Here is a 20,547-nt window from a genome sequence, read left to right as displayed (position 1 = left end):
TTTGGGGCATGTTCTAGATCGAACTAGAACTCGAGCTTTTTGCAAAAGCTCGATAGTTCTAGAAACGTTCGAGAACGGTTCTAGCAGCCAAAAAACAGCAAAATCCTAGCTTGTTTTCTGCTGTAATAGTGTAAGTCACTCTGTGAATCAAACTATTATCACATTTCAGTGTATAGTGTGCGTGAACAGCGCCTTCAGATCACTGCTGTTTCTATAATGGCGATCGCCATTTTTTTTTTTTTTTTTTCTTGTCTTCCTTCCCTAAGCGCGCGCGTCTTGTGGGGCGGGCCAGCATGTCAGCCAATCACAGACACACACACACCTAAGTGGACTTTGAGCCAGAGAAGCAACGGCATGTGTGATAGGATCTGCATGTCACATGTCCCTGCATTATAAAACCGGACATTTTCTTCACGAACGCCATTATCTGCCTTCTGCGTCTTTGGTGTCAGACATCAGTGTCGCAGCTCCGTCCTCCTGAGTCCTATAGCCGATACAGCTGTATGCGCTGCATACACAGCGTTAGACAGCTTAGGGAGAGCACATTCTAGCAGTCCTTTTAAGGGCTCAAAGCGGCAGGGTCAGAGAGCCATAGGTGACAGGTCCTGCAAACAGCAACAGCGTCTGTGTAGCCCAGGTCAGGGATTTCCTCCCTGCATTTCACCATTAGGAGGGAATAGAAAGGCAGGCTTCCATTCCTCTACCCAGAGCACCACAATCCTGCCACTGTACCCTCTTGTCCTCTGCACACTCCAACTCATTCTAAGTAAGCCATTATACTAGCAAACATTCAGTGTACCTAGTGGCATCCTATACGTGGCTATTGGACTTTGCTATAGTCCCACTAGTGCAAAGACATTTGCAGAGCACGTCTGCCTGCATTGCACACTAAAACTTTTTTAAACTAAGCAATTTTACTAGCAAACACTCAGTGTACCTAGTGGCATCCTATACGTGGCTATTGGACTTTGCTATAGTCCCACTAGTGCCAAGACATTTGCAGCACGTCTGCCTGCGTTGCACACTCCAACTAATTATAACTAAGCCATTATACTAGCACACACTCAGTGTACCTAGTGGCATCCTATACGTGGCTATTGGACTTTGCTATAGTCCCACTAGTGCCAAGACATTTGCAGCACGTCTGCCTGCGTTGCACACTCCAACTAATTATAACTAAGCCATTATACTAGCAAACACTCAGTGTACCTAGTGGCATCCTATACGTGGCTATTGGACTTTGCTATAGTCCCACTAGTGCCAAGACATTTGCAGCACGTCTGCCTGCGTTGCACACTCCAACTAATTATAACTAAGCCATTATACTAGCACACACTCAGTGTACCTAGTGGCATCCTATACGTGGCTATTGGACTTTGCTATAGTCCCACTAGTGCCAAGACATTTGCAGAGCGCATCTGCCTGCGTTGCACACTCCAACTAATTATAACTAAGCCATTATACTAGCACACACTCAGTGTACCTAGTGGCATCCTATACGTGGCTATTGGACTTTGCTATAGTCCCACTAGTGCAAAGACATTTGCAGCACGTCTGCCTGCGTTGCACACTCCAACTAATTATAACTAAGCCATTATACTAGCACACACTCAGTGTACCTAGTGGCATCCTATACGTGGCTATTGGACTTTGCTTTAGTCCCACTAGTGTCAAGACATTTGCAGAGCGCATCTGCCTGCGTTGCACACTCCAACTAATTATAACTAAGCCATTATACTAGCACACACTCAGTGTACCTAGTGGCATCCTATACGTGGCTATTGGACTTTGCTATAGTCCCACTAGTGCCAAGACATTTGCAGAGCGCATCTGCCTGCGTTGCACACTCCAACTAATTATAACTAAGCCATTATACTAGCACACACTCAGTGTACCTAGTGGCATCCTATACGTGGCTATTGGACTTTGCTATAGTCCCACTAGTGCCAAGACATTTGCAGCACGTCTGCCTGCGTTGCACACTCCAACTAATTATAACTAAGCCATTATACTAGCACACACTCAGTGTACCTAGTGGCATCCTATACGTGGCTATTGGACTTTGCTATAGTCCCACTAGTGCCAAGACATTTGCAGCACGTCTGCCTGCGTTGCACACTCCAACTAATTATAACTAAGCCATTATACTAGCAAACACTCAGTGTACCTAGTGGCATCCTATACGTGGCTATTGGACTTTGCTATAGTCCCACTAGTGCCAAGACATTTGCAGCACGTCTGCCTGCGTTGCACACTCCAACTAATTATAACTAAGCCATTATACTAGCACACACTCAGTGTACCTAGTGGCATCCTATACGTGGCTATTGGACTTTGCTATAGTCCCACTAGTGCCAAGACATTTGCAGAGCGCATCTGCCTGCGTTGCACACTCCAACTAATTATAACTAAGCCATTATACTAGCACACACTCAGTGTACCTAGTGGCATCCTATACGTGGCTATTGGACTTTGCTATAGTCCCACTAGTGCAAAGACATTTGCAGCACGTCTGCCTGCGTTGCACACTCCAACTAATTATAACTAAGCCATTATACTAGCAAACACTCAGTGTACCTAGTGGCATCCTATACGTGGCTATTGGACTTTGCTATAGTCCCACTAGTGCCAAGACATTTGCAGCACGTCTGCCTGCGTTGCACACTCCAACTAATTATAACTAAGCCATTATACTAGCACACACTCAGTGTACCTAGTGGCATCCTATACGTGGCTATTGGACTTTGCTATAGTCCCACTAGTGCCAAGACATTTGCAGAGCGCATCTGCCTGCGTTGCACACTCCAACTAATTATAACTAAGCCATTATACTAGCACACACTCAGTGTACCTAGTGGCATCCTATACGTGGCTATTGGACTTTGCTATAGTCCCACTAGTGCCAAGACATTTGCAGAGCGCATCTGCCTGCGTTGCACACTCCAACTAATTATAACTAAGCCATTATACTAGCACACACTCAGTGTACCTAGTGGCATCCTATACGTGGCTATTGGACTTTGCTATAGTCCCACTAGTGCAAAGACATTTGCAGCACGTCTGCCTGCGTTGCACACTCCAACTAATTATAACTAAGCCATTATACTAGCAAACACTCAGTGTACCTAGTGGCATCCTATACGTGGCTATTGGACTTTGCTATAGTCCCACTAGTGCCAAGACATTTGCAGCACGTCTGCCTGCGTTGCACACTCCAACTAATTATAACTAAGCCATTATACTAGCAAACACTCAGTGTACCTAGTGGCATCCTATACGTGGCTATTGGACTTTGCTATAGTCCCACTAGTGCCAAGACATTTGCAGCACGTCTGCCTGCGTTGCACACTCCAACTAATTATAACTAAGCCATTATACTAGCACACACTCAGTGTACCTAGTGGCATCCTATACGTGGCTATTGGACTTTGCTATAGTCCCACTAGTGCCAAGACATTTGCAGAGCGCATCTGCCTGCGTTGCACACTCCAACTAATTATAACTAAGCCATTATACTAGCACACACTCAGTGTACCTAGTGGCATCCTATACGTGGCTATTGGACTTTGCTATAGTCCCACTAGTGCCAAGACATTTGCAGCACGTCTGCCTGCGTTGCACACTCCAACTAATTATAACTAAGCCATTATACTAGCACACACTCAGTGTACCTAGTGGCATCCTATACGTGGCTATTGGACTTTGCTATAGTCCCACTAGTGCAAAGACATTTGCAGCACGTCTGCCTGCGTTGCACACTCCAACTAATTATAACTAAGCCATTATACTAGCACACACTCAGTGTACCTAGTGGCATCCTATACGTGGCTATTGGACTTTGCTTTAGTCCCACTAGTGCCAAGACATTTGCAGAACGCATCTGCCTGCGTTGCACACTCCAACTAATTATAACTAAGCCATTATACTAGCACACACTCAGTGTACCTAGTGGCATCCTATACGTGGCTATTGGACTTTGCTATAGTCCCACTAGTGCCAAGACATTTGCAGAGCACATCTGCCTGCGTTGCACACTCCAACTAATTATAACTAAGCCATTATACTAGCACACACTCAGTGTACCTAGTGGCATCCTATACGTGGCTATTGGACTTTGCTATAGTCCCACTAGTGCCAAGACATTTGCAGAGCGCATCTGCCTGCGTTGCACACTCCAACTAATTATAACTAAGCCATTATACTAGCACACACTCAGTGTACCTAGTGGCATCCTATACGTGGCTATTGGACTTTGCTATAGTCCCACTAGTGCAAAGACATTTGCAGCACGTCTGCCTGCGTTGCACACTCCAACTAATTATAACTAAGCCATTATACTAGCAAACACTCAGTGTACCTAGTGGCATCCTATACGTGGCTATTGGACTTTGCTATAGTCCCACTAGTGCCAAGACATTTGCAGCACGTCTGCCTGCGTTGCACACTCCAACTAATTATAACTAAGCCATTATACTAGCAAACACTCAGTGTACCTAGTGGCATCCTATACGTGGCTATTGGACTTTGCTATAGTCCCACTAGTGCCAAGACATTTGCAGCACGTCTGCCTGCGTTGCACACTCCAACTAATTATAACTAAGCCATTATACTAGCACACACTCAGTGTACCTAGTGGCATCCTATACGTGGCTATTGGACTTTGCTATAGTCCCACTAGTGCCAAGACATTTGCAGAGCGCATCTGCCTGCGTTGCACACTCCAACTAATTATAACTAAGCCATTATACTAGCACACACTCAGTGTACCTAGTGGCATCCTATACGTGGCTATTGGACTTTGCTATAGTCCCACTAGTGCCAAGACATTTGCAGCACGTCTGCCTGCGTTGCACACTCCAACTAATTATAACTAAGCCATTATACTAGCACACACTCAGTGTACCTAGTGGCATCCTATACGTGGCTATTGGACTTTGCTATAGTCCCACTAGTGCAAAGACATTTGCAGCACGTCTGCCTGCGTTGCACACTCCAACTAATTATAACTAAGCCATTATACTAGCACACACTCAGTGTACCTAGTGGCATCCTATACGTGGCTATTGGACTTTGCTTTAGTCCCACTAGTGCCAAGACATTTGCAGAACGCATCTGCCTGCGTTGCACACTCCAACTAATTATAACTAAGCCATTATACTAGCACACACTCAGTGTACCTAGTGGCATCCTATACGTGGCTATTGGACTTTGCTATAGTCCCACTAGTGCAAAGACATTTGCAGCACGTCTGCCTGCGTTGCACACTCCAACTAATTATAACTAAGCCATTATACTAGCACACACTCAGTGTACCTAGTGGCATCCTATACGTGGCTATTGGACTTTGCTTTAGTCCCACTAGTGCCAAGACATTTGCAGAACGCATCTGCCTGCGTTGCACACTCCAACTAATTATAACTAAGCCATTATACTAGCACACACTCAGTGTACCTAGTGGCATCCTATACGTGGCTATTGGACTTTGCTATAGTCCCACTAGTGCCAAGACATTTGCAGCACGTCTGCCTGCGTTGCACACTCCAACTAATTATAACTAAGCCATTATACTAGCACACACTCAGTGTACCTAGTGGCATCCTATACGTGGCTATTGGACTTTGCTATAGTCCCACTAGTGCCAAGACATTTGCAGAGCGCATCTGCCTGCGTTGCACACTCCAACTAATTATAACTAAGCCATTATACTAGCACACACTCAGTGTACCTAGTGGCATCCTATACGTGGCTATTGGACTTTGCTATAGTCCCACTAGTGCCAAGACATTTGCAGCACGTCTGCCTGCGTTGCACACTCCAACTAATTATAACTAAGCCATTATACTAGCACACACTCAGTGTACCTAGTGGCATCCTATACGTGGCTATTGGACTTTGCTATAGTCCCACTAGTGCCAAGACATTTGCAGCACGTCTGCCTGCGTTGCACACTCCAACTAATTATAACTAAGCCATTATACTAGCAAACACTCAGTGTACCTAGTGGCATCCTATACGTGGCTATTGGACTTTGCTATAGTCCCACTAGTGCCAAGACATTTGCAGCACGTCTGCCTGCGTTGCACATTCCAACTAATTATAACTAAGCCATTATACTAGCACACACTCAGTGTACCTAGTGGCATCCTATACGTGGCTATTGGACTTTGCTATAGTCCCACTAGTGCCAAGACATTTGCAGAGCGCATCTGCCTGCGTTGCACACTCCAACTCATTATAACTAAGCCATTATACTAGCACACACTCAGTGTACCTAGTGGCATCCTATACGTGGCTATTGGACTTTGCTATAGTCCCACTAGTGCCAAGACATTTGCAGAGCGCATCTGCCTGCGTTGCACACTCCAACTAATTATAACTAAGCCATTATACTAGCACACACTCAGTGTACCTAGTGGCATCCTATACGTGGCTATTGGACTTTGCTATAGTCCCACTAGTGCAAAGACATTTGCAGCACGTCTGCCTGCGTTGCACACTCCAACTAATTATAACTAAGCCATTATACTAGCACACACTCAGTGTACCTAGTGGCATCCTATACGTGGCTATTGGACTTTGCTATAGTCCCACTAGTGCCAAGACATTTGCAGCACGTCTGCCTGCGTTGCACACTCCAACTAATTATAACTAAGCCATTATACTAGCACACACTCAGTGTACCTAGTGGCATCCTATACGTGGCTATTGGACTTTGCTATAGTCCCACTAGTGCCAAGACATTTGCAGCACGTCTGCCTGCGTTGCACACTCCAACTAATTATAACTAAGCCATTATACTAGCACACACTCAGTGTACCTAGTGGCATCCTATACGTGGCTATTGGACTTTGCTATAGTCCCACTAGTGCCAAGACATTTGCAGCACGTCTGCCTGCGTTGCACACTCCAACTAATTATAACTAAGCCATTATACTAGCAAACACTCAGTGTACCTAGTGGCATCCTATACGTGGCTATTGGACTTTGCTATAGTCCCACTAGTGCCAAGACATTTGCAGCACGTCTGCCTGCGTTGCACACTCCAACTAATTATAACTAAGCCATTATACTAGCACACACTCAGTGTACCTAGTGGCATCCTATACGTGGCTATTGGACTTTGCTATAGTCCCACTAGTGCCAAGACATTTGCAGAGCGCATCTGCCTGCGTTGCACACTCCAACTAAATATAACTAAGCCATTATACTAGCACACACTCAGTGTACCTAGTGGCATCCTATACGTGGCTATTGGACTTTGCTATAGTCCCACTAGTGCAAAGACATTTGCAGCACGTCTGCCTGCGTTGCACACTCCAACTAATTATAACTAAGCCATTATACTAGCACACACTCAGTGTACCTAGTGGCATCCTATACGTGGCTATTGGACTTTGCTTTAGTCCCACTAGTGCCAAGACATTTGCAGAGCGCATCTGCCTGCGTTGCACACTCCAACTAATTATAACTAAGCCATTATACTAGCACACACTCAGTGTACCTAGTGGCATCCTATACGTGGCTATTGGACTTTGCTATAGTCCCACTAGTGCCAAGACATTTGCAGAGCGCATCTGCCTGCGTTGCACACTCCAACTAATTATAACTAAGCCATTATACTAGCACACACTCAGTGTACCTAGTGGCATCCTATACGTGGCTATTGGACTTTGCTATAGTCCCACTAGTGCCAAGACATTTGCAGCACGTCTGCCTGCGTTGCACACTCCAACTAATTATAACTAAGCCATTATACTAGCACACACTCAGTGTACCTATTGGCATCCTATACGTGGCTATTGGACTTTGCTATAGTCCCACTAGTGCCAAGACATTTGCAGAGCGCATCTGCCTGCGTTGCACACTCCAACTAATTATAACTAAGCCATTATACTAGCACACACTCAGTGTACCTAGTGGCATCCTATACGTGGCTATTGGACTTTGCTATAGTCCCACTAGTGCAAAGACATTTGCAGCACGTCTGCCTGCGTTGCACACTCCAACTAATTATATCTAAGCCATTATACTAGCAAACACTCAGTGTACCTAGTGGCATCCTATACGTGGCTATTGGACTTTGCTATAGTCCCACTAGTGCCAAGACATTTGCAGCACGTCTGCCTGCGTTGCACACTCCAACTAATTATAACTAAGCCATTATACTAGCACACACTCAGTGTACCTAGTGGCATCCTATACGTGGCTATTGGACTTTGCTATAGTCCCACTAGTGCCAAGACATTTGCAGAGCGCATCTGCCTGCGTTGCACACTCCAACTAATTATAACTAAGCCATTATACTAGCACACACTCAGTGTACCTAGTGGCATCCTATACGTGGCTATTGGACTTTGCTATAGTCCCACTAGTGCAAAGACATTTGCAGCACGTCTGCCTGCGTTGCACACTCCAACTAATTATAACTAAGCCATTATACTAGCAAACACTCAGTGTACCTAGTGGCATCCTATACGTGGCTATTGGACTTTGCTATAGTCCCACTAGTGCCAAGACATTTGCAGCACGTCTGCCTGCGTTGCACACTCCAACTAATTATAACTAAGCCATTATACTAGCAAACACTCAGTGTACCTAGTGGCATCCTATACGTGGCTATTGGACTTTGCTATAGTCCCACTAGTGCCAAGACATTTGCAGCACGTCTGCCTGCGTTGCACACTCCAACTAATTATAACTAAGCCATTATACTAGCACACACTCAGTGTACCTAGTGGCATCCTATACGTGGCTATTGGACTTTGCTATAGTCCCACTAGTGCCAAGACATTTGCAGAGCGCATCTGCCTGCGTTGCACACTCCAACTAATTATAACTAAGCCATTATACTAGCACACACTCAGTGTACCTAGCGGCATCCTATACGTGGCTATTGGACTTTGCTATAGTCCCACTAGTGCCAAGACATTTGCAGCACGTCTGCCTGCGTTGCACACTCCAACTAATTATAACTAAGCCATTATACTAGCACACACTCAGTGTACCTAGTGGCATCCTATACGTGGCTATTGGACTTTGCTATAGTCCCACTAGTGCAAAGACATTTGCAGCACGTCTGCCTGCGTTGCACACTCCAACTAATTATAACTAAGCCATTATACTAGCACACACGCAGTGTACCTAGTGGCATCCTATACGTGGCTATTGGACTTTGCTTTAGTCCCACTAGTGCCAAGACATTTGCAGAACGCATCTGCCTGCGTTGCACACTCCAACTAATTATAACTAAGCCATTATACTAGCACACACTCAGTGTACCTAGTGGCATCCTATACGTGGCTATTGGACTTTGCTATAGTCCCACTAGTGCAAAGACATTTGCAGCACGTCTGCCTGCGTTGCACACTCCAACTAATTATAACTAAGCCATTATACTAGCACACACTCAGTGTACCTAGTGGCATCCTATACGTGGCTATTGGACTTTGCTTTAGTCCCACTAGTGCCAAGACATTTGTAGAACGCATCTGTCTGCGTTGCACACTCCAACTAATTATAACTAAGCCATTATACTAGCACACACTCAGTGTACCTAGTGGCATCCTATACGTGGCTATTGGACTTTGCTATAGTCCCACTAGTGCCAAGACATTTGCAGCACGTCTGCCTGCGTTGCACACTCCAACTAATTATAACTAAGCCATTATACTAGCACACACTCAGTGTACCTAGTGGCATCCTATACGTGGCTATTGGACTTTGCTATAGTCCCACTAGTGCCAAGACATTTGCAGAGCGCATCTGCCTGCGTTGCACACTCCAACTAATTATAACTAAGCCATTATACTAGCACACACTCAGTGTACCTAGTGGCATCCTATACGTGGCTATTGGACTTTGCTATAGTCCCACTAGTGCCAAGACATTTGCAGCACGTCTGCCTGCGTTGCACACTCCAACTAATTATAACTAAGCCATTATACTAGCACACACTCAGTGTACCTAGTGGCATCCTATACGTGGCTATTGGACTTTGCTATAGTCCCACTAGTGCCAAGACATTTGCAGCACGTCTGCCTGCGTTGCACACTCCAACTAATTATAACTAAGCCATTATACTAGCAAACACTCAGTGTACCTAGTGGCATCCTATACGTGGCTATTGGACTTTGCTATAGTCCCACTAGTGCCAAGTCATTTGCAGCACGTCTGCCTGCGTTGCACATTCCAACTAATTATAACTAAGCCATTATACTAGCACACACTCAGTGTACCTAGTGGCATCCTATACGTGGCTATTGGACTTTGCTATAGTCCCACTAGTGCCAAGACATTTGCAGAGCGCATCTGCCTGCGTTGCACACTCCAACTAATTATAACTAAGCCATTATACTAGCACACACTCAGTGTACCTAGTGGCATCCTATACGTGGCTATTGGACTTTGCTATAGTCCCACTAGTGCCAAGACATTTGCAGAGCGCATCTGCCTGCGTTGCACACTCCAACTAATTATAACTAAGCCATTATACTAGCACACACTCAGTGTACCTAGTGGCATCCTATACGTGGCTATTGGACTTTGCTATAGTCCCACTAGTGCAAAGACATTTGCAGCACGTCTGCCTGCGTTGCACACTCCAACTAATTATAACTAAGCCATTATACTAGCACACACTCAGTGTACCTAGTGGCATCCTATACGTGGCTATTGGACTTTGCTATAGTCCCACTAGTGCAAAGACATTTGCAGCACGTCTGCCTGCGTTGCACACTCCAACTAATTATAACTAAGCCATTATACTAGCACACACTCAGTGTACCTAGTGGCATCCTATACGTGGCTATTGGACTTTGCTTTAGTCCCACTAGTGCCAAGACATTTGCAGAACGCATCTGCCTGCGTTGCACACTCCAACTAATTATAACTAAGCCATTATACTAGCACACACTCAGTGTACCTAGTGGCATCCTATACGTGGCTATTGGACTTTGCTATAGTCCCACTAGTGCAAAGACATTTGCAGCACGTCTGCCTGCGTTGCACACTCCAACTAATTATAACTAAGCCATTATACTAGCACACACTCAGTGTACCTAGTGGCATCCTATACGTGGCTATTGGACTTTGCTTTAGTCCCACTAGTGCCAAGACATTTGCAGAACGCATCTGCCTGCGTTGCACACTCCAACTAATTATAACTAAGCCATTATACTAGCACACACTCAGTGTACCTAGTGGCATCCTATACGTGGCTATTGGACTTTGCTATAGTCCCACTAGTGCAAAGACATTTGCAGCACGTCTGCCTGCGTTGCACACTCCAACTCATTATAACTAAGTTACATTGTCAGGGATATTTATTCTTTATTATTCTGCTGTTAATAAAGCTAGACCACCACTGCAATCTTCACCACCTCTCAATTTTTACTACCACATTTTCAGTCCACAATCTTGTCGCAATCAACATGAGTGGCAAAATGACAGATGCTGGTGGAAAGGGGAAGAGGCGTGGTGTAAAAGGCAAAAAAGGTTTTGTCAGTGGGGAAGGTGACAAAGCTCCATTATCATCTGCTGAAGATAGACCATCTACTAGCAAAAGTAAGATGTCTACTACTTATTGTGGACAATCCGATGTGCTCCCTTTATTACGGACACGAACAAGAGGAACAAAGGTAGATGATGGGCAAAAAAGGAAAATGCTTGAATGGATCTCAAGTGGTCCAACAAGTGCCCTCTCAGCCACTTCAAGTACCGCATCCAAAAAACACCATTCCTCTGAGTTGTCATCCCAATCACACTTGATTTCTCCCAGCTCTGAAGTCTCCATCAGCCCTGCACAGTATGGTGGAACTGAGATGGCTGAGTCTGCAGAGCTGTTCAGTCACACTATAGCCTGGGAATCAGAGGTCTGCTCCCAAGCTACAGTGAGTACAGAACAGGAAATGGTCTGCAGTGATGCCCAGAACCTTTGTGACTCAGATTCAGGCCGTGAGGACCAAGTTTCTGAGCATAATGTTGACCCTTTGTCACAAACTGTAACACCTGTGGTTATAGACAATGAGGAACATACTGATGAAGATGAGACTCAGATACCCGATTGGGATGACAACTTAAATATTCGGTCAGGGCAAGAAGAGGCTCGGTCTGAGGGGGAGGGGAGTGCAAACACAACAATTGATGATGACGTTCTAGATCCCACCTACTGTCAACCCCCAGTCAGGCACTCGAGGAGGTCAACAGAGGCGGTGGAGGAGGATGCAACCGACGACGAAGTTACCTTGCGCCTTCCTGGACAGAGTCGGAGCACTGGTAGCACGTCTACAACTGCATCCTCAGCCACCACTCTGCCTATGAGCATTATTCGGGGTGGATCAACAGGTCGCATGGCCTCTAAGCCTTGCCTAGCCTGGGCCTTTTTTCACATCGAAAAAGATCGCCCAACTCATGTGATATGTAACATTTGTCATGATTCTGTTAGTAGAGGTCAAAACCTCAGCAGTTTGACAACTTCTTCCATGAATCGTCACATGAATAAATATCATAAGTCCCGGTGGGAAGCTCACCGTGCTGCAATGCCGGCTAGCGGAGCGAACCATCCACCGCCCGCCCCTTCCAGTGCATCCGCGCGCTCTTCATCTTCTAGGACTGTGGGGACAGCTGTCACACCTGTTTTTCCACGCAAAACTTCCACCACTGTAACCGCAACAGGCAGTTTGCTTGTAAGGTCGTCAGTTGGTTTGGAAGGGGAAACAAGTGAGTGTGTACAGCTCTCTCAGACATTGATAGCACCAACGTTGGATGAAGGCAACATCATGTCTCCGCCTGAACTTTCCTCACAAACCTGCATTTTTCCAGGGACACCCTACTCAACACCGTCTACACACAGCAGCCAGATCTCTGTCCCTCAGATGTGGTCAAATAAAAGGCCACTTCCTCCGACCCATGACAAAGCTAAGAGGTTGACTCTATCCCTCTGTAAGCTGTTGGCTACCGAAATGCTGCCTTTCCGCCTAGTGGACACACATGATTTTAGAGAGCTTATGTCTGTCGCTGTGCCCCAGTACCAGATGCCTAGTCGCCACTACTTCTCTAAGAAAGGTGTGCCCGCGCTACACCAGCATGTCGCACACAACATCACCGCTTCCTTGAGAAACTCTGTGTGTCAACGGGTGCATTTCACCACCGATACTTGGACCAGTAAGCATGGACAGGGACGTTACATGTCGCTGACTGGGCACTGGGTAACTATGGTGATAGATGGTGAAGGGTCTGCTGCACAAGTCTTGCCGTCCCCACGACTTGTGTGTCAATCCTCTGTCTGTCCAAGTTCCGCCACAGCTTCTGCATCCTCCACCTCATCTGGGTCCTCCACCTCCGCCCCAAGCCTGCCTGGTCAGGCCACCAGCGTTCTCACTGCGCAGAAGGAATCACGCACGCCTCATTACTATGCTGGCAGCCGAGCGCAACGGCATCAGGCGGTCTTTAGCTTGACATGTCTTGGTAATAAGAGTCACACAGCTGAGGAGTTGTGGTCAGCTCTGCGGTCCGAGTTTAATAAATGGTTGTCTCCACTCAACCTGCAGCCTGGTAAGGCCGTGTGCGACAATGCTGCAAACCTGGGTGCGGCCCTTCGCCTGGGCAAGGTGACACACGTACCTTGTATGGCTCACGTGTTGAACCTTGTCGTGCAGCAATTTTTAACACACTATCCCGGCCTAGATGGCCTTCTGAACAGGGCACGAAAACTGTCTGCTCACTTCCGGCGTTCAAGCGCCGCAGCTGAGCGACTTGCATCGCTCCAGAAGTCTTTCGGCCTGCCGGTTCATCGCCTGAAATACGATGTGGCGACACGCTGGAATTCAACTCTCCACATGTTACAGCGACTGTGGCAGCACCGCAGAGCCCTGGTGCAATACGTCATGACGTATAGCCTGGGCCAACGAGATGCAGAGGTGGGGCAGATCACCCTGATGGAGTGGTCTCAGATCAAGGACCTATGCACCCTTCTGCACAGTTTCGACATGGCGACGAATATGTTTAGCTCTGACAATTCCATTATCAGCATGACGATTCCAGTCATTTACATGCTGGAGCACACGCTAAACACTATTCGGAGTCAGGGGGTGGGACAACATGAAGGGGAGGAACTACAGGAGGATTCATATGCGCAAGGGACAACAACATCACCAAGGTCCAGACGTTCATCATCACCAATGCAGCAGGCATGGGACCATGGGGAACAGGGATCGACAAGGGCGCATAGTAGCAGGCGAAATGTTGAGCAAGGTGCAGGAGAACATGAAGAAATGGAGGACGAACTGTCCATGGACATGGAAGACTCAGCGGATGAGGGAGACCTTGGTCAAATTTCAGTTGAAAGAGGTTGGGGGGAGATGTCAGAGGAAGAAAGAACGGGTAGCACCTCTATGCCACAAACACAGCGTGGACTTGGTCCGCATGGCTGCGCAAGACACATGAGTGCCTTCTTGTTGCACTACCTCCAACATGACAGTCGTATTGTCAAAATTAGAAGTGATGATGACTACTGGATTGCCACACTATTAGATCCCCGGTACAAGTCCAAATTTTGTGACATAATTCCAGCCATAGAAAGGGACGCACGTATGCAGGAGTATCAGCAGAAGCTGTTACTCGATCTTAGCCCGGCTTTTCCACCAAACAACCGTGCAGGTGCAGGGAGGGAATCTCCCAGTTGTAACTTGACAAACATGGGACGGTCTCGTCATCTTCACCAGTCTACCCGTACCAGTAGGACCGTATCTGGTGCCGGTAACAGCAATTTTATGGAATCTTTTCATAATTTTTTTAGACCCTCTTTTGCAAGGCCACCAGAGACAACAAGTCTGACACATACTCAACGGCTGGAGAGGATGATACAGGAGTATCTCCAAATGAACATCGATGCCATGACTGTGCAACTGGAGCCTTGCTCCTTTTGGGCTTCAAACATAGAAAAATGGCCAGAGCTCTCCAGTTACGCCTTGGAGATTTTGTCGTGTCCAGCTGCCAGCGTTGTCTCTGAACGTGTATTCAGTGCTGCTGGGTGTGTGCTGACAGATAAGCGCACGCGTCTGTCCAGTGACAATGTGGACAGACTGACGTTCATCAAAATGAACAAGTCATGGATCCAGAAGGAATTTACTACCCCTGTGTCATCCTGGGGAGAGTAAATGCTTGTGGATTTGGAATGTGCTTGATGCAAATCAAAACATCCTGTTTGCAACTAGGGCCCAAGTGCTGCCACTGATGGGGTGGGTGTCTGTGTGGCCCAATTTTTGGAAAAAAGGGAGACTCCGCTTGGAGTAACCCTTGCTTACATTGTTTTTAAAAGAAGACTCGATGAACAGAGCTGGGATCAGGAAATACTTTGCTACCTACCCCGGTGTCATCCTGGGGACGGATAAGAATGGCGTATTTTTGAATGTGCTTGATGCAAATCAAAACATCCTGTTTTCAACTAGGGCCCAAGTGCTGCCACTGATGGGGTGGGTGTCTGTGTGGCCCAATTTTTGGAAAAAAGGGAGACTCCGCTTGGAGTAACCCTTGCTTACATTGTTTTTAAAAGAAGCCAAGATGAACAGAGCTGGTATCAGGAAAGACTTTGCTACCTACCCCGGTGTCATTTTGGGAACGGATAAGAATGGCGTATTTTTGAATGTGCTTGATGCAAATGTAGCTGTGAAGTGTACAACTGGGGCACAACTGCTGCCACTGAATGGGTGGGTGTGTGGGGCCCAATTTTGGGAAAAAAAGGGAGACTCCGCTTGGAGTAACCCTTGCTTGCTGTGTTTTTAAAAGAAGCCAAGATGAACAGAGCTGGGATCAGGAAATACTTTGCTACCTACCCCGGTGTCATCCTGTGGACGGATAAGAATGGCGTATTTTTGAATGTGCTTGATGCAAATCAAAACATCCTGTTTGCAACTAGGGCCCAAGTGCTGCCACTGATGGGGTGGGTGTCTGTGTGGCCCAATTTTTGGAAAAAAGGGAGACTCCGCTTGGAGTAACCCTTGCTTACATTGTTTTTAAAAGAAGCCAAGATGAACAAGTCATGGGTCAGCAAAGACTTTGCTACCTACCCCGGTGTCATCCTGGGGATGGATAAGAATGGCGTATTTTGGAATGTGCTTGATGCAAATCTAGCTGTGAAGTGTACAACTGGGGCACAACTGCTGCCACTGAATGGGTGGGTGTGTGGGGCCCAATTTTTGGAAAAAAAGGGAGACTCCGCTTGGAGTAACCCTTGCTTGATGTGTTTTTAAAAGAAGCCAAGATGAACATAGCTGGGATCAGGAAAGACTTTATCTACCTACCCCGGTGTCATCCTGGGGACGGATAAGAATGGCGTATTTTGGAATGTGCTTGATGCAAATCTAGCTGTGAAGTGTACAACTGGGGCACAACTGCTGCCACTGAATGGGTGGGTGTGTGGGGCCCAATTTTGGGAAAAAAAGGGAGACTCCGCTTGGAGTAACCCTTGCTTGCTGTGTTTTTAAAAGAAGCCAAGATGAACAGAGCTGGGATCAGGAAATACTTTGCTACCTACCCCGGTGTCATCCTGTGGACGGATAAGAATGGCGTATTTTTGAATGTGCTTGATGCAAATCAAAACATCCTGTTTGCAACTAGGGCCCAAGTGCTGCCACTGATGGGGTGGGTGTCTGTGTGGCCCAATTTTTGGAAAAAAGGGAGACTCCGCTTGGAGTAACCCTTGCTTACATTGTTTTTAAAAGAAGCCAAGATGAACAAGTCATGGGTCAGCAAAGACTTTGCTACCTACCCCGGTGTCATCCTGGGGATGGATAAGAATGGCGTATTTTGGAATGTGCTTGATGCAAATCTAGCTGTGAAGTGTACAACTGGGGCACAACTGCTGCCACTGAATGGGTGGGTGTGTGGGGCCCAATTTTTGGAAAAAAAGGGAGACTCCGCTTGGAGTAACCCTTGCTTGATGTGTTTTTAAAAGAAGCCAAGATGAACATAGCTGGGATCAGGAAAGACTTTATCTACCTACCCCGGTGTCATCCTGGGGACGGATAAGAATGGCGTATTTTGGAATGTGCTTGATGCAAATCTAGCTGTGAAGTGTACAACTGGGGCACAACTGCTGCCACTGAATGGGTGGGTGTGTGGGGCCCAATTTTTGGAAAAAAAGGGAGACTCCGCTTGGAGTAACCCTTGCTTGATGTGTTTTTAAAAGAAGCCAAGATGAACATAGCTGGGATCAGGAAAGACTTTATCTACCTACCCCGGTGTCATCCTGGGGACGGATAAGAATGGCGTATTTTGGAATGTGCTTGATGCAAATCTAGCTGTGAAGTGTACAACTGGGGCACAACTGCTGCCACTGAATGGGTGGGTGTGTGGGGCCCAATTTTGGGAAAAAAGGGAGACTCCGCTTGGAGTAACCCTTGCTTGCTGTGTTTTTAAAAGAAGCCAAGATGAACAGAGCTGGGATCAGGAAATACTTTGCTACCTACCCCGGTGTCATCCTGTGGACGGATAAGAATGGCGTATTTTTGAATGTGCTTGATGCAAATCAAAACATCCTGTTTGCAACTAGGGCCCAAGTGCTGCCACTGATGGGGTAGGTGTCTGTGTGGCCCAATTTTTGGAAAAAAGGGAGACTCCGCTTGGAGTAACCCTTGCTTGATGTGTTTTTAAAAGAAGCCAAGATGAACATAGCTGGGATCAGGAAAGACTTTATCTACCTACCCCGGTGTCATCCTGGGGACGGATAAGAATGGCGTATTTTGGAATGTGCTTGATGCAAATCTAGCTGTGAAGTGTACAACTGGGGCACAACTGCTGCCACTGAATGGGTGGGTGTGTGGGGCCCAATTTTGGGAAAAAAAGGGAGACTCCGCTTGGAGTAACCCTTGCTTGCTGTGTTTTTAAAAGAAGCCAAGATGAACAGAGCTGGGATCAGGAAATACTTTGCTACCTACCCCGGTGTCATCCTGTGGACGGATAAGAATGGCGTATTTTTGAATGTGCTTGATGCAAATCAAAACATCCTGTTTGCAACTAGGGCCCAAGTGCTGCCACTGATGGGGTGGGTGTCTGTGTGGCCCAATTTTTGGAAAAAAGGGAGACTCCGCTTGGAGTAACCCTTGCTTACATTGTTTTTAAAAGAAGCCAAGATGAACAAGTCATGGGTCAGCAAAGACTTTGCTACCTACCCCGGTGTCATCCTGGGGATGGATAAGAATGGCGTATTTTGGAATGTGCTTGATGCAAATCTAGCTGTGAAGTGTACAACTGGGGCACAACTGCTGCCACTGAATGGGTGGGTGTGTGGGGCCCAATTTTTGGAAAAAAAGGGAGACTCCGCTTGGAGTAACCCTTGCTTGATGTGTTTTTAAAAGAAGCCAAGATGAACATAGCTGGGATCAGGAAAGACTTTATCTACCTACCCCGGTGTCATCCTGGGGACGGATAAGAATGGCGTATTTTGGAATGTGCTTGATGCAAATCTAGCTGTGAAGTGTACAACTGGGGCACAACTGCTGCCACTGAATGGGTGGGTGTGTGGGGCCCAATTTTGGGAAAAAAAGGGAGACTCCGCTTGGAGTAACCCTTGCTTGCTGTGTTTTTAAAAGAAGCCAAGATGAACAGAGCTGGGATCAGGAAATACTTTGCTACCTACCCCGGTGTCATCCTGTGGACGGATAAGAATGGCGTATTTTTGAATGTGCTTGATGCAAATCAAAACATCCTGTTTGCAACTAGGGCCCAAGTGCTGCCACTGATGGGGTGGGTGTCTGTGTGGCCCAATTTTTGGAAAAAAGGGAGACTCCGCTTGGAGTAACCCTTGCTTACATTGTTTTTAAAAGAAGCCAAGATGAACAAGTCATGGGTCAGCAAAGACTTTGCTACCTACCCCGGTGTCATCCTGGGGATGGATAAGAATGGCGTATTTTGGAATGTGCTTGATGCAAATCTAGCTGTGAAGTGTACAACTGGGGCACAACTGCTGCCACTGAATGGGTGGGTGTGTGGGGCCCAATTTTTGGAAAAAAAGGGAGACTCCGCTTGGAGTAACCCTTGCTTGATGTGTTTTTAAAAGAAGCCAAGATGAACATAGCTGGGATCAGGAAAGACTTTATCTACCTACCCCGGTGTCATCCTGGGGACGGATAAGAATGGCGTATTTTGGAATGTGCTTGATGCAAATCTAGCTGTGAAGTGTACAACTGGGGCACAACTGCTGCCACTGAATGGGTGGGTGTGTGGGGCCCAATTTTTGGAAAAAAAGGGAGACTCCGCTTGGAGTAACCCTTGCTTGATGTGTTTTTAAAAGAAGCCAAGATGAACATAGCTGGGATCAGGAAAGACTTTATCTACCTACCCCGGTGTCATCCTGGGGACGGATAAGAATGGCGTATTTTGGAATGTGCTTGATGCAAATCTAGCTGTGAAGTGTACAACTGGGGCACAACTGCTGCCACTGAATGGGTGGGTGTGTGGGGCCCAATTTTGGGAAAAAAAGGGAGACTCCGCTTGGAGTAACCCTTGCTTGCTGTGTTTTTAAAAGAAGCCAAGATGAACAGAGCTGGGATCAGGAAATACTTTGCTACCTACCCCGGTGTCATCCTGTGGACGGATAAGAATGGCGTATTTTTGAATGTGCTTGATGCAAATCAAAACATCCTGTTTGCAACTAGGGCCCAAGTGCTGCCACTGATGGGGTGGGTGTCTGTGTGGCCCAATTTTTGGAAAAAAGGGAGACTCCGCTTGGAGTAACCCTTGCTTACATTGTTTTTAAAAGAAGCCAAGATGAACAAGTCATGGGTCAGCAAAGACTTTGCTACCTACCCCGGTGTCATCCTGGGGATGGATAAGAATGGCGTATTTTGGAATGTGCTTGATGCAAATCTAGCTGTGAAGTGTACAACTGGGGCACAACTGCTGCCACTGAATGGGTGGGTGTGTGGGGCCCAATTTTTGGAAAAAAAGGGAGACTCCGCTTGGAGTAACCCTTGCTTGATGTGTTTTTAAAAGAAGCCAAGATGAACATAGCTGGGATCAGGAAAGACTTTATCTACCTACCCCGGTGTCATCCTGGGGACGGATAAGAATGGCGTATTTTGGAATGTGCTTGATGCAAATCTAGCTGTGAAGTGTACAACTGGGGCACAACTGCTGCCACTGAATGGGTGGGTGTGTGGGGCCCAATTTTGGGAAAAAAAGGGAGACTCCGCTTGGAGTAACCCTTGCTTGCTGTGTTTTTAAAAGAAGCCAAGATGAACAGAGCTGGGATGAGGAAATACTTTGCTACCTACCCCGGTGTCATCCTGTGGACGGATAAGAATGGCGTATTTTTGAATGTGCTTGATGCAAATCAAAACATCCTGTTTGCAACTAGGGCCCAAGTGCTGCCACTGATGGGGTGGGTGTCTGTGTGGCCCAATTTTTGGAAAAAAGGGAGACTCCGCTTGGAGTAACCCTTGCTTGATGTGTTTTTAAAAGAAGCCAAGATGAACATAGCTGGGATCAGGAAAGACTTTATCTACCTACCCCGGTGTCATCCTGGGGACGGATAAGAATGGCGTATTTTGG

General features: G+C 46.6%; 1 protein-coding gene across 1 annotated transcript in view; it reads left to right on the top strand.

The window, feature by feature from the left end:
- The window catches only part of PCNX2 (pecanex 2), a 1,407,555-nt gene that overhangs the window by 187,079 nt on the left and 1,199,929 nt on the right, over nt 1–20,547 (top strand). The gene's annotated exons all lie outside the window — the stretch shown is intronic.

The sequence above is a fragment of the Anomaloglossus baeobatrachus genome, chromosome 3 (assembly GCF_048569485.1).
Source record: "Anomaloglossus baeobatrachus isolate aAnoBae1 chromosome 3, aAnoBae1.hap1, whole genome shotgun sequence".
Classification (NCBI taxonomy): domain Eukaryota; kingdom Metazoa; phylum Chordata; class Amphibia; order Anura; family Aromobatidae; genus Anomaloglossus; species Anomaloglossus baeobatrachus.
The sequence above is the reverse complement of the archived record's forward strand: the minus strand, read 5'-3'. Positions and strand labels throughout refer to the sequence as shown.